The sequence below is a fragment of the Hyla sarda genome, chromosome 9 (genome assembly GCF_029499605.1).
Source record: "Hyla sarda isolate aHylSar1 chromosome 9, aHylSar1.hap1, whole genome shotgun sequence".
Lineage (NCBI taxonomy): Eukaryota > Metazoa > Chordata > Amphibia > Anura > Hylidae > Hyla > Hyla sarda.
In genome coordinates this window covers 78,396,951-78,411,164 of record NC_079197.1, presented here as the reverse complement: position 1 = coordinate 78,411,164, position 14,214 = coordinate 78,396,951, and the positions used below count along the sequence as shown (strand labels likewise).

At 45.5% G+C, this 14,214-nt stretch overlaps 1 long non-coding RNA gene across 2 annotated transcripts in view; it reads right to left on the bottom strand.

The window, feature by feature from the left end:
- The window catches only part of LOC130291478 (uncharacterized), a 118,708-nt gene that overhangs the window by 93,970 nt on the left and 10,524 nt on the right, over positions 1-14,214 (bottom strand). For both annotated transcript variants that reach the window (XR_008847945.1, XR_008847946.1), the window contains exon 2: positions 2,574-2,963. This is a non-coding gene — a long non-coding RNA (uncharacterized LOC130291478). The remainder of the gene's footprint in view (positions 1-2,573; positions 2,964-14,214) is intronic.

Below are 14,214 nucleotides of genomic sequence, written 5' to 3'. Positions count from 1 at the left end.
CACACATTCACACACTCAAATCTGCTACATACACACACTCAACTTTGCTACATAAACACACTCAGCTCTGCTACATAAACACATTTACACATTCAACTCTTCTACATACACACACTCACACTCAACTCTGCTCCATATACACACTCAGCTCTGCTACATACACACACTCACACACTCCACTCTGCTACATACACTCACACACTCAACCCTGCTACATACACACAACCAAACACTCAGCACTGCTACATACACACATTCACATACTCAGCTCTGCTACATACATACATTCACACACTCAGCTCTGCTACATGCACACACACTCAGCTCTGCTACATATACACACTCACACACTCAGCACTGCTCCATACACACACTCACACACTCAACTTTGCTACATACACACAGTTACACACATAGCTCTGCTACATACACACACTCACACACTTAGCTCTGCTACACACACACTTATACAGTCAGTTCTGCTACATACACACTCACACACTCAACTTTGCTACATACACAAATTCACACACTCAAATCTGCTACATACACACACTCAACTTTGCTACATAAACACACTCAGCTCTGCTACATACACACATTTACACATTCAACTCTTCTACATACACACTCACACTCAACTCTGCTCCATATACACACTCAGCTCTGCTACATACACACACACACTCCACTCTGCTACATACACACACTCACACATTCAACTCTGCTACATACACACACTCACACTCAACTATGCTGCATATACATACTCAGCTTTGCTACATACACACATTCACACTTAACTCTGCTACATACACACATTAACACACTCAACTCTGCTACATATACACACTCAGCTCTGCTACATACACACATTCACATACTCAGGTCTGCTACATTCACACTCTTACATACTCAGCTTTGCTACATACACACACTTACACACTCAGCTCTGCTACATGCACATACTCACACACTCATTTCTGCTACATACACACACTCGACTCTGCTACATACACTCACTCAACACTGCTACATACACACACTTACAAACTCAGCTCTATTACACACACTCAACTCTGCTACATACACACACTCAAACACTCAACTCTGCTACATACACACACTCACGCACTAAACTCTGCTACATACATTCACACACTAAACTCTGCTACATACACACACTCAACTCTGCTACATACACACATTCACACACTCAACTCTGCTATATATACACACTCAGCTCTGCTACATATACACATTCACACACTCAACTCTGCTACATACACTCAGTCACACACTCAGCTCTGCTACATACACACACTTACACACTCAGCTCTGCTACATACACACACTCACACACCTGCCTCTGCTACATACACATACTCACACATATACATAGACCTAACAGCGATATCTTCTTGTCTCTCCCTGCACATACAGTGGTATATTCTTAGCTGTGGTCACCATGGTTACACTACACAGGTGCAATCTCCTGCACTCATCAAGAGCAGCTGGGGAGTTTGAATTTTACACAGTTTGAAGTCTGAACTGTGCCGGAAGTATTTCACCTGCACTATAACCTGATGTATTTTCCAGTTGAATCAGGTTAGACTGCGGGTGAAGGGGTGATCATAAGTGGTCTATAATCATTTCATTTTTTTTAAAAGGTACATGAAAAAGATTTTAAGTATCACAGAGATAATCTGACTGGCGACAAAAGCATAGTAATCTCCGCAATCCAAATGGAAAATTAAATGCATGATTTAGAGCATCTTGCTAAGTGCAGTCCAAGATAGCTTTAAAAATATGGTCATCCCGCAAGATTTCTGTCGGTAAATGAAATGTATGCAGTTAATAAATTTGTGTGTACTAAATATGTCACTCCAAGGTACACCAAAACTTACACATCTGGAGGAAATGCTCCACCAGAATGTGCGCAAAAAAAGACGCAAAAAAACAGCTTGCGCAAAACTTTGCGCAAAAAATTAAACACAAAACAGGGCTAAAATCTTTGATACATTTCCCCCAATGTGTGTAAGCACTCCCTTCTTCAATTTCCCCAAATAGCAGGGGGGTGAAAGATATTGTAGGGAAAGTGTATAAAGAAAAAGGGGGGAGGTGTAGAATGCATTTGACTGATTTCACATTGGGGTGACCAAAACTAGGCAACCAGTACTACTCGCCAAGTTCGCACAAAAAAGTCCCCTCCAGCAGCTCACAATTTATCAAAACCTGTGCAGAGGAAATGTTGCCCAGTTGCCCATAGCAACCAATCAGCTTGCTTATTTTATTTTTAACAAGGCCTCTGCAAAATTTATTTGAATCTGAAAATGAAAATTAATCTGATTGGTTGCTATTGGCAACTGGTCAACTTTTCCTTTGCACAGATTTTGATAAATCTCACCAAAAATCTCTAAAGGATGAAAGATGATACTCTTCCTGTACATAGGTTTTGATAAATATCCCATGTGTCTAGAAGTTCAGCACTGAGGCCATTGAAATGATTGTGTTAGTTACATGAATCTGGTGTTAATAGTGAGAAATGTATAGAAAAACATGTAGTGTCCTACCTGTGCCGTCCATCAGATGAATGTTGCTGCATCCTAGGAGTTTGTTAAAAGGGAATAGAAAACAGAACTATTTGTTTCCAAAAACAGCACCATACCTGTCCTCATGTTGTATGTAATATTACAAGTTTTCTCCATTCACTTTTGAAGAATTTAGCAGCGATATCACACACAACATTAGGACAGAGGTGGTGCAGTTTTCAGAAGAAATCAGCTCTGATTTTCTCATCCTGGATTACCCCTTTCAACTTCTCTTTGCTGAATGTTTTCTTTATCCTGTCCTAGGCATTTTGAAGGCATGCTAGGAACCAATCTTCTTGGTTTGTTGGTTGTATTCGGCTGCTCCTGGCCATCCTCCCTCTGATCCTTGAAATGTCTTGTCTTCTTTGTTGCCTGATTATAAGAAAGGCAAAGATATAGCTAATCCCTTGTGAGGTCACATGTGTGATGTCACCAACCTTGTCTCACAGTTCTATAAGCGAGGGAAGAAATGTAAAAAACACACACACATATAATATATATATATAGATAGATACTTGTCTCTATTGCTATGGAAAAGGGTAATTTTTGAATTTTTCTGCCATTTTCTTCTACATAGCAGTTCTATTCTGCATGCTTTAATCTATATATCTATCTATATATATGTGTGTATGTGTGTACGTTCCGGCATCACGTCCAAACGGCTAAAGATATTAACGTGAAACTTGGTACACATGTTACTTATATGTCAACAACAAACATAGGATAGGTGATTTAACCCTTACTCACCCCCATTTGCCAGGGGCGGGGTTTATGTTTAAAGTCCCATACAAGTCAATGGGAAATGTATGTTCCCACATAACTTCAAGAGATATTTCAATACCTGGTACACATATTACTGGTTGGGATAGGAGGTCGGGATATGAGGACTGGAAAGGAGGATGGGATAGAAGGTCGGGATAGGAGGACGGGATAGGAGGACCAGGATAAGAGGTCGGGATAGGAGGTCGATATAGGAGGACGGGATATGAGGACGGGATATGAGGATGGGATATGAGAACGTGATAGGAGGAAGGGATAGGGGACTGGATAGGAGGTCGGGATAGGAGGTCGAGATAGGAGGACGGGATAGGAGGTTAAGATAGGAGGTCGAGATAGGAGGTCGAGATAAGAGGTCAAGATAGGAGGTCAAGATATGATGACGAGATAGGAGGTCGGGATAGGAGGTTGGGATATGAGGATGGGATATGGGGTTGGGATATGACAACAATATATGAGGAGGGGATATGAAATCAAAAGCTTCCTCCTTTGTTTATTTTCCTCCCCAACAAGGATTAGAAAGGAAAAACCGGGCAATGCCGGGTATTCAGCTAGTATATATATATATATATATATATATATATATATATATATATAAAACTCAATGGGAGAGATTTAACAAAACTTGTGCAGAGCAAGAGTGGTGCAGTTGCCCTTGGCAACCAATCAGATTGCTTCTTTCATTTTACAGAGGCCTTTTAAAAAAAGGAAAGAAGCAAGCTGATTGGTTGCTATGGGCAACTGGGCAACTTTTCCTGTGGACAGGTTTTGATAAATCTCCCCCAATGTGTGTGTGTGTGTGTTTGTATGTGTGTATGTTCCAGCATCACGTCCAAACGGCAAAAGATATTAACATGAAACTTGGCACACACGTTACTTATATGTCAACAACAAAGATAGGATAGGTGATTTAACCCTTACTCAACCCCATTTGCCAGGGTTAGGGTTTTTGTTTAAAGTTCCATACAAGTCTATGGAAAATACTGCATAACTTTTGAAATGGCTGGAGATATTTCGATAATACCCTTAACTACCCCCATTTGTGAGGGTCAGGGTTTTTGTTTAACCCCTTCACAACGAGTGACGTACATGTACGGCGCCACGAAGTGTCACTTGGCGCGGGGTTCCGGGAGCGCCACGTCACCGGTAGCGGTGATCGGGCCGGGATGACTGCTGTTATCTAACAGCAGGCATCCCAGCACATCGCCGAGGGGGGTACTGAGACCCCCCCATGACCGCGATGGGCACAAATAGCAGGTCAATTCAGACCTGCGATCTGCGCGATTCCGGGTCATACGGGTCACTGGTGACCCGGTGACCCTGAAAATAAGAGGGATCGGGGGTGTCACTCTTGATCCACCTGAAGGGATAGGAGTTTGGTGGCAGGGGTGCCACCCCTCCTATCCCTGCTATTGGTCGGCCGAGCAACCGACCAATAGCAGACCGGGGGAGGGGGGGTTAAAGTTTGGTTTCCCCGCTTTGCCCACCTATCGGTGTCCGGGCAAAATGGGGGAACTGTCCAGGGACCGGCGCCGAAGGTCCCTTACCTGGATCCCGGAACCCGGAGCGCGATCCTCCATGCGGGGACCCCCCATGTGCGGCGGCGGCAGCAATTCATCCGGGTCCTGCCAGGTGAGTTGTTGCCTAGCAACATCCGGAGGACCACAGTTTACAGAGGGGTTCAGGTTGTAGATCACTATGCAGTGGTCTCAAACTGTAGACCTCCAGATGTTGCAAAACTACAACTCTCAGCATGCCCAGAAAGCAGTTTGCTGTCTGTGCATGCTGCGAGTTGTAGTTTTGTAACATCTGGAGGGCCACAGTTTAGAGACCACTGGACAGTGATTTACAACCTGAACCCCTCTAAATCTTGCAAAACTACAACTCCCAGCATTCAGGAACAGCATAAGGCTGTCTTGGCATGCTGGGAGTTGTACTTGCGTGCCACCTGCCGTTGCATAACTATATCTCCCAGCATGCCCTTCCGCAATCAGTACATGCTGGGAGTTGTAGTTTTGCAACAGCTGGAGGCACACTGTTTGGAAAATACTGAGTTAGGTCATAGAACCTAATTCAAGGTTTTTCAACCAGTGTGCCCCCAGCTGTTGCAAAACTACAACTCCCAGCATGCATGGTCTGTCAGTGTATGCTGGGAGTTGTAGTTTTGACCCCCCTCCCATGTGAATGTACAGGCCACATTCACACTGGAGGCAGATTACAGTGAGTTCCGCGCTTCAAGTTTGAGCTGCAACAAATTTTCCGCCGCAGCTCAAACTCCTAGCGGGAGACTCAGTGTAATCTGCCTCCAGTGTGAATGCAACCTAAAAACACTACACTACACCAACATAAAATAAAGAGTAAAACACTACATATACACACATACACTACCCCCCCTACCACCCCCCTTCCCCAATAAAAATGAAAAATTTATTGTACGGCAGTGTTTCTAAGATGGAGCCTCCAGCTGTTGCAAAACGAAAACTCCCAGCATTTCTTGCCAGCAATTGACTGTCCAAGCATGCTGGGAGTTTTACAACAGCTGGAGGCACCCTGTTTGGGAATCACTGGCATAAAATACCCCTATGTCCCTAATTCAGGCCTCAAATGCAAATGGCACTCTTATTTTGAAGCCCTGTTGTATTTCAAGGCAACAGTATAGGGTCACATATGGGGTATCACTGTACTCGGGAGAAACTGCCTAACAAATTTTGGGGGGCTTTTTCTCCTTTTACCCCTTATGAAAAGGAACAGTTGGGGTCTACACCAGCATGTTAGTGTAAAAAAATAAACATTTTTACACTAACATGCTGGTGTTGCCCTATACTTTTCATTTTCACAAGAGGTAAAAGGGAAAAACGCCCCCCAAAATTTGTAATGCAATTTCTCCCGAGTACGGAGATACCCCTTATGTGGGCGCAAAGTGCTCTGGGGCACACAACAAGGCCCAGAAGGGAGAGTGCGCCATGTACATTTGAGGTGATTTGCACAGGGGTGGCTGATTGTTACAGCGGTTCTGACAAAACACACCCACATGTGACCCCATTTTGGAAACTACACCCCTCACAGATTTTCCTTACAAGCAGAGAGCTTCAAAGTTAGAAAAATGCAAAATTTACATTTTTTTCATCAAATTTGGGGATTTTTCACCAAGAAAGGTTGCAAGTTACCACAAAAATTTACCACTATGCTAAAGTAGAATATGTCACGAAAAAACAATCTCAGAATCAGAATGATAAGTAAAAGCATTCCAGAGTTATTAATGTTTAAAGTGACAGTGGTCAGATTTGCAAAAAAGGGCTTCATCCTAGAGGTGAAAATGGGCTGCATTAAAGTCCCATGCAAATCATTGGGAAATGTATGTTCCCACATAACTTCCGTACAGCTGAAGATATTTCAATAATACCTGGTACACATATTACTTGTATGTCAAATAAAAAGATATGATAGTTAAATTAACCCTTACATACACCCTTATATAAAAGATGGGTTTTTGTTTCAAGTCCCATGCAAGTATATGGGACTTCCAGTACCTTACTCCACAAGCTCCGTTCTGCATCTCCTGGTGAATGTGTCAATCTGGCTTGCAAGCCACACCCCATCTCACATAGACAAGCCCACATTTTAAGCCCCACTCCTTATATTATCTACCCTTATTGTGCATCGGTCTGGCTTGCAAATCACGCCCAGTCCCACAAAGCCACGTCCCCTTCTATTTTGAGCTTACAATATCTTCATCACAAATCAGTCCCATCTGAGGACAGGATAGGAGGATGGGACATAAGGAAGGGATATGAGGTCGGGATATGAGGACAGGATATGAGGATGGGCTATAAGGATGGTATATGAGGTCGGGATATAAAGACGGGATGTGGGGATAGGATATGAGGATGGGATATAAGGTCGGGATATGAGGATGGGATATGAGGTCAAGATAGGAGGTGGGAATATGAGGACAGGATATAAGGATGGGATATGAGGTTGAGATATGAGGACAGAATATGAGAATGGAATATGAGGACGGGATAGGAGGTCGAGATATGAGGACAGGATTTGAGGATGGGATATGAGGATAGCATATAAGGTCGGGATATGAGGACAGGATATGAAGTCAGGATATGAGGACGGGATATGAGGTTGGGACATAAGGACGGGATATGAGGTCAGCATATGAGGATGGGATATGAGGATAGCATATGAGGACAGGATATGAGGATGGGACATAAGGACGGGATATGAGGTTGTGATATGAGGATGGGATATGAGGACAGAATATGAGGTCAGGATATGAGGATGGGATGTGAGGATGGGATGTGAGGATGGGATAGGAGGATGGGATATTAGGTCTGAATAGGAGGACAGCATATGAGGATGGCATACAAGGTCGGGATATGAGAATGGGATATGAGGACAGGATAGGAGGTCGGGATAAGAGGATGGGATATAAGGTCGGGATATGAGGTAGGGATATGAGGACAAGATGTGAGGACGGGATGTGAGGTCGCGATATGAGGACAGGATATTAGGTCGTGATAAGAGGATGGATATGAGGACAGGATATGAGGTCGGGATATGAGGAAGGGATATGAGGATTGGATTGGAGGTCAAGATAGGAGGTCGGGATAGGAGGTCGAGATAGAAGGATGGGATATGGGGACGGGATATGAGGACGGGATAGGAGGACGGAATAGGAGGTCGGGATAAGAGGTCGGAATAGGAGGACGGGATAGGACGACGGGATAGGAGGCTGAGATATGATGACGGGATAGGAGATTGGGATATGAGGATGGGATATGGGGTTGGGATATGACAACAATATATGAGGACGGGATATGAAGTCAAAAGCTTCCTCCTTTGTTTATTTTCCTCCCCAACAAGGATTAGGAAGGAAAAACCGGGCAATGCTGGGTATTCATCTATTATATATATAAAACTCAATGAGGGAGATTTATCAAAACTTGTGCAGAGCAAGAGTGGTGCAGTTGCCCATGGCAACCAATCAGATTGCTTCTTTCATTTTACAGAGGCCTTATTAAAAACGGAAAGAAGCAAGCTGATTGGTTGCTATGGGCAACTGAACAACTTTTCCTTTGGACAGGTTTTGATAAATCTCCCCCAATGTGTGTGTGTATGTACCGTATATACTCGAGTATAGGCCGAGTTTTTCAGCACGATTTTTCGTGCTGAAAACACCCCCCTCGGCTTATACTCGAGTGAACTCCCCCACCCGCAGTGGTCTTCAACCTGCGGACCTCCAGAGGTTTCAAAACTACAACTCCCAGCAAGCCCGGGCAGCCATCGGCTGTCCGGGCTTGCTGGGAGTTGTAGTTTTGAAACCTCCGGAGGTCCGCAGGTTGAAGACCACTGCGGCCTTCAACATCATCCAGCCCCCTCTCACCCCCTTTAGTTCTGAGTACTCACCTCCGCTCGGCGCTGGTCCGGTCCTGCAGGACTGTCCGGTGAGGAGGTGGTCCGGTGAGGAGGTGGTCCGGGCTGCTATCTTCACCGGGGAGGCCTCTTCTAAGCGCTTCGGGCCCGGCCTCAGAATAGTCACGTTGCCTTGACAACGACGCAGATACGTCGTTGTCAAGGCAACGGCTCTATTCCGGGCCGGAAGCGCGGAGAAGAGGCGCCCCCGGTGAAGATAGCAGCCCGGACCACCTCCTCACCGGACCACCTCCTCACCGGACAGCCCTGCAGGACCGGACCAGCGCCGAGCGGAGGTGAGTACTCAGAACTAAAGGGGGTGAGAGGGGTCTGGATGATGTTGAAGGCCGCAGTGGTCTTCAACCTGCGGACCTCCGGAGGTTTCAAAACTACAACTCCCAGCAAGCCCGGACAGCCGATGGCTGCCCGGGCTTGCTGGGAGTTGTAGTTTTGAAACCTCTGGAGGTCCGCATGTTGAAGGCCGCAGTGGTCTTCAACCTGCGGACCTCTGGAGGTTTCAAAACTACAACTCCCAGCAAGCCCGGACAGCCGATGGCTGCCCGGGCTTGCTGGGAGTTGTAGTTTTGAAACCTCTGGAGGTCCGCATGTTGAAGGCCGCAGTGGTCTTCAACCTGCGGACCTCCGGAGGTTTCAAAACTACAACTCCCAGCAAGCCCGGACAGCCGATGGCTGCCCGGGCTTGCTGGGAGTTGTAGTTTTGAAACCTCTGGAGGTCCGCAGGTTGAAGACCACTGAGGGTGAATGATGAGAAGAGGATGATGAAGGGGGGGGGGGGTGTGGGGATGATGAAGGGGGGTGGGGATGATGAAGGGGGGGTGTGTGGGATGATGACAAGGGGATGATGAAGGGGGGATGTGTGGGATAAGGGGATGTGTGGGATGATGACAAGGGGATGATGAAGGGGGGATGTGTGGGATAAGGGGATGTGTGGGATGATGACAAGGGGATGATGAAGGGGGGATGTGTGGGATGATGACAAGGGGATGATGAAGGGGGGATGTGTGGGATGATAAGGGGATGTGTGGGATGATGACAAGGGGATGATGAAGGGGGGATGTGTGGGATGATGACAAGGGGATGATGAAGGGGGGATGTGTGGGATAAGGGGATGTGTGGGATGATGACAAGGGGATGATGAAGGGGGGATGTGTGGGATAAGGGGATGTGTGGGATGATGACAAGGGGATGATGAAGGGGGGATGTGTGGGATGATGACAAGGGGATGATGAAGGGGGGATGTGTGGGATGATAAGGGGATGTGTGGGATGATGACAAGGGGATGATGAAGGGGGGATGTGTGGGATGATAAGGGGATGTGTGGGATGATGACAAGGGGATGATGAAGGGGGGGATGTGTGGGATGATGACAAGGGGATGATGAGGATGTTAATGACGGGTCTGGATGATGACAGGGGGGGATGAGGTATTTCCCACCCTAGGCTTATACTCGAGTCAATAACTTTTCCTGGGATTTTGGGTTGAAATTAGGGGTCTCGGCTTATACTCGGGTCGGCTTATACTCGAGTATATACGGTATGTGTGTGTATGTTCCAGTATCACGTTTAAACGGCAAAAGATATAAACATGAAACTTGGCACACACGTTACTTATATGTCAACAACAAAGATATGATAGGTGATTTAACCCTTACTCAACCCCATTTGCCAGGGTCAGGGTTTTTGTTTAACCCCTTCATGACCCAGCCCATTTTCACCTTCATGACCTGGGCATTTTTTGAAAATCTGACCACTGTCACTTTAAACATTAATAACTTTGGAATGCTTTTACTTATCATTCTGATTCCGAGATTATTTTTTTGTGACATATTCTACTTTATGTTATTGGTAAAATTTCACTGATATTTGTATCCTTTCTTGGTAAAAAATCTAAAAATTTCATGAAAATTTTGAAAATTTAGCATTTTTCTAACTTTGAAAGTCTCTGCTTGAAAGGAAAATGGATATTTCAAATAAATTACATATTGATTCACATATACAATATGTCTACTTTGTGTTTGCATTAAAAAATTGACAAGTTTTTACTTTTGGAAGACACCAGAGGGCTTCAAAGTTCCGCAGCAATTTTCCAATTTTTCTCAAGATTTTCAAAATCGTAATTTTTCAGGGCCCAGTTCAGGTTGGAAGTGGATTTTAAGGGTCTTCATATTAGAAATACCCCATAAATGACCCCATTATAAAAACTGCAGCCCCCAAAGTATTCAAAATGACATTCAGTAAGTGTTTTAACCCTTTAGGTGTTTCACAGGAATAGCAGCAAAGTGAAGGAGAAAATTCTAAATCTTCATTTTTTACACTCGCATTTTCTTGTAGACCCAATTTTTGAATTTTTACAAGGGGTAAAAGGAGAGAAATCACCCTAAAATTTGTAACCCAATTTCTCTCGAGTAAGGAAATACCTCATATGTGTATGTAAAGTGTTCGGCGGGCGCAGTAGAGGGCTCAGAAGGGAAGGAGCGACAGTGGGATTTTGGAGAGTGAGTTTTTCTGAAAGGGTTTTTGGGGGGCATGTCCCATTTAGGAAGCCCCTATGGTGCCAGAACAGTGGACCCCCCCCCCACATGTGACCCCATTTTGGAAACTATACCCCTCATGGAATTTAATAAGGGGTGCAGTGAGCATTTACACCCCACTGGTGTTTGACAGATATTTGAAACAGTGGACTGTGCAAATCAAAAAATTTATTTTTCATTTTCACAGACCACTGTTCCAAAAATCTGTCATACACCAGTGGGGTGTAAATGCTCACTGCACCCCTTATTAAATTCCGTGAGGGGTGTAGTTTCCAAAATGGGGTCACATATGGATATTTATTGTTTTGCGTTTGTCAGAACTGCTGTAACAATCAGCCACCCCTGTGCAAATCGCCTCAAATGTACATGGCGCACTCTCCCTTCTGGGCCTTGTTGTGCGCCCCCAGAGCACTTTGCGCCCACATATGGGGTATCTCCGTAGTCGGGAGAAATTGCGTTACAAATTTTGGGGGTCTTTTTTCCCTTTTACCTCTTGTGAAAATGAAAAGTATAGGGCAACACCAGCATGTCAGTGTAAAAAATTTATTTTTTTACACTAACATGCTGGTGTAGACCCCAACTTCACCTTTTCATAAGGGGTTAAAGAAGAAAAAGCCCCCCAAAATTTGTAAGGCAATTTCTCCCGAGTACGGCGATACCCCATATGTGTCCCAAAACTGTTGCCCTGAAATACGACAGGGCTCCAAAGTGAGAGAGCGCCATGCGCATTTGAGGCCTGAATTAGGGATTTGCATAGGGGTATTCTATGCCAATGATTCCCAAACAGGGTGCCTCCAGCTGTTGCAAAACTCCCAGCATGCCTGGACAGTCAATGGCTGTCCGGCAATACTGGGAGTTATTATTTTGCAACAGCTGGAGGCTCCGTTTTGGAAACAGTAGCGTACCAGACGTTTTTCATTTTTTGGGGGGAGGGGGGCTGTGTAGGGGTATGTGTATATGTAGTGTTTTTTACTTTTTATTTTAGGTTAGTGTTAGTGTAGTGTAGTGTTTTTAGGGTACAGTCACATGGGCAGAGGTTCACAGCAAGTTTGCCGCTGGAAGTTTGAGCTGCAGCGCAAAATTTGCGCCATCTCAAACTTGCAGCACTCACTGTAAACCTCCGCCCATGTGAGTGTACCCTGTACATTCACATTGGGGGGGGGGGGGTCAAACATCCAGCTGTTGCAAACTCCGAGCATGCCCTTTGGCTGTCCGTGCATGCTGGGAGTTGTAGTTTTGCAACAGCTGGAGGAACGCTGGTTTGGAAACAATAAGTTAAGTAATAAACTTTCAAGTGTTTTGCAACCAAACTTAGTGTTTCCAAACCAGTGCGCCTCCAGCTGTTGCAAAACTACAACTCCCAGCATGCATGGTCTGTCAGTGCATGCTGGAAGTTATAGTTTTGCAACAATTGCAACAGCTGGAGGCACTGAGGTAGGAAACGGACAATGTTTCCCAACTAGTGTGCCTCCAGTTGTTGCAAAACTACAACTCCCAGCATGCCCAGACTGCCCAGGCATGCTGGAAGTTGTAGTTCGGCAATATCTGAAGGATCAGATGTTGCCGAACTACAACTTCCAGCATGCTTGGGCAGTCTGGGCATGCTGGGAGTTGTAGTTTTGCAACATCTGGAGGTCCACAGTTTGGAGACCACTGTATAATGGTCTCCAATCTGTGCTCTTCCAGATGTTAGAGAACTACAACTCCCAGCATGCCTGGACAGACTGAGCATGCTGAGATTTGTAGTTTTGCAACATCTGGAAGAGCACAGATTGGAGACCATTATACAGTGGTCTCCAAACTGTGGACCTCCAGATGTTGCAAAACTACAACTCTCAGCATGCCCAGAAAGCCAAAGGCTGTCTGGGCATGCTGGGAGTTGCAGTTTTGAAACTCTCAGAGGCAGCAGTGAGATCGCTTTACGGCGATCTCACTGCTGCCAATGAAGATGCCGCCCTGCTGCCGGAAACTCACCTCCGAGACGCAGCGCAGCCAGGACCGCATGGAGGACGCCGGGACCGCCGGGACCGCTCGGGACACCGCTCGGACGGGTAAGTGATGCCGGGGGACGGGTCAGGGACACTTAGCAGAGCGGTGTGTGTCCCGATCCCCGTGATCGGGACTCACACACTGCGCTGCTAAGTATTTTCATAGCGAAACGCTGCTATCAGCTAGTCAGATTTGACCAGCTGATAGCAGCGATCGCTGGGGGGGGGGTGGGGGATGAAACCCCCCCGTGGTCGCACGGTAAGATGGCTGGCTATCAGTGATAGCCACCATCTTTCCGGGCGCTGCAGGGTGCCGCGAGTAGTGGCAGTAATGTTCATGACGTACCTGTATGTCATGGGTCGGGAACACCTTGCCACCCATGACGTACAGGTATGTCATAGGTCGGGAAGGGGTTAAAGTCCCATACAAGTCTATGGAAAATATATGTTACTGCATAACTTTCCAAAATGGCTTGAGATATTTCGATAATACTTGGTCACGTGTTACTTTTATGACCACTTAAACTATAGGATAGTTAATTTATTCCTTAACTACCCCCATTTGTCAGGGTCGGGGTTTTTGTTTAAAGTCCCATGCAAATCATTGGGAAATGTATGTTCCGACATAACTTCCGTACAGCTGGAGATATTTCAATAATACCTGGTACACATATTACTTATATGTCAAATGAAAAGATATGATAGTTAAATTAACCCTTACATACACCCTTTTTTTTAAATAAAAGATGGGTTTTTGTTTCAAGACCCATTCAAGTATATGGGACTTCCAGTACCTTACTCCACAAGCTCCGTTCTGCATCTCCTGGTGAATGTGTCAATCTGGCTTGCAAGCCATACCCCATCTCACATAGACAAGCCCACA